This window comes from Triticum aestivum, chromosome 2D (assembly GCF_018294505.1).
Source record: "Triticum aestivum cultivar Chinese Spring chromosome 2D, IWGSC CS RefSeq v2.1, whole genome shotgun sequence".
NCBI lineage: Eukaryota > Viridiplantae > Streptophyta > Magnoliopsida > Poales > Poaceae > Triticum > Triticum aestivum.
Window position 1 is genome coordinate 136,080,120 of NC_057799.1, and position 943 is coordinate 136,081,062.

The following is a 943-nucleotide window of genomic DNA, read 5'->3' on the forward strand; positions in this document are numbered from 1 at the left end:
GGCGGCCGTCCCTTCCCCGCGCGCGGTGCCACGGCTCGGGTGGTGGCGTCCCGCGGCGGTGCTCCTCGGTCAACGGTGATTCCGGCAGCGGCGGCTGCTCCTGGCGGCGCAGCTCCAGGTGGCCTAGAGGTGGCGGCGCGCTGGCGCGGTGGATGGTGGCGGCGCCCTCCCGGCCCAGATCTGGGCCCTTTTGGGCCCCATCTGGGTCTGGGCGGGCCTGACTCGGTCTCGCCTGCGGCGGCTCCGGCGGGGGCGGTGGTGGTGCGGCTCGTGCGGGGGGTGGTGGAGATGGCGGCACGTCTACTGCAGCTCGGCGACGGGTGCTTCACGAGCCCCTTTTGGGCTCGGCCGGGCCTCGAGGGCCTGGTACGCTCCCCTTGCCGCGTCCGGTCGGTGACCGCCGATGGTGGTGGAGGTTGTCTCCTCCGGCGTGGCTGCCCTCGCTGCCGTTCCTCGTTCCCGGCTGCTCCCTCTCGTCCTCGTCGGTCTCGCTTCGATGACCACGGTGAGGCGGCGGTGATGATGGCAAGTCCGTGGTGGCGCACGTTCGTGGGTGGCTTGTCTGGTGGTGCGTGTCGGACCGTTCGGGGTTGTGGGTGTTTGGCGGATGGGAGAAATCCGGGCCGGCTTGCCGGCACCGACGCGGTGACGCCCGTGGGCGCCATCGTTCCTTCCTAAAGGGCGTCGGGTCTTCCCCTTCCCCACGCCCCTCCGCGTATCGGGGGAAACCCTAGGACCTGTCCGGGCAGCAGCGTCGTCGTCGTCGTGTTCCTTCCTGAAGGTGCTGCTTGGTATGCGGAGGTTCGAGGTGCCTGGAGCGAGGTGGTACATCTCCGGTGGGCGCAACGGTTTTGGGTTATCATCGTTTTCGTCGATCCGACGCTGTGGACATTATTTTCTCTCTTCTTTCTCTTTTGTTTCTTTTGGGCATGCTTGTGCTGTT

General features: G+C 67.9%; 1 protein-coding gene across 2 annotated transcripts in view; it reads left to right on the plus strand.

Moving 5' to 3' along the window:
- LOC123052197 (protein CHROMATIN REMODELING 35) overlaps positions 1–943 on the plus strand; it is a 9,329-nt gene that overhangs the window by 4,592 nt on the left and 3,794 nt on the right. The gene's annotated exons all lie outside the window — the stretch shown is intronic.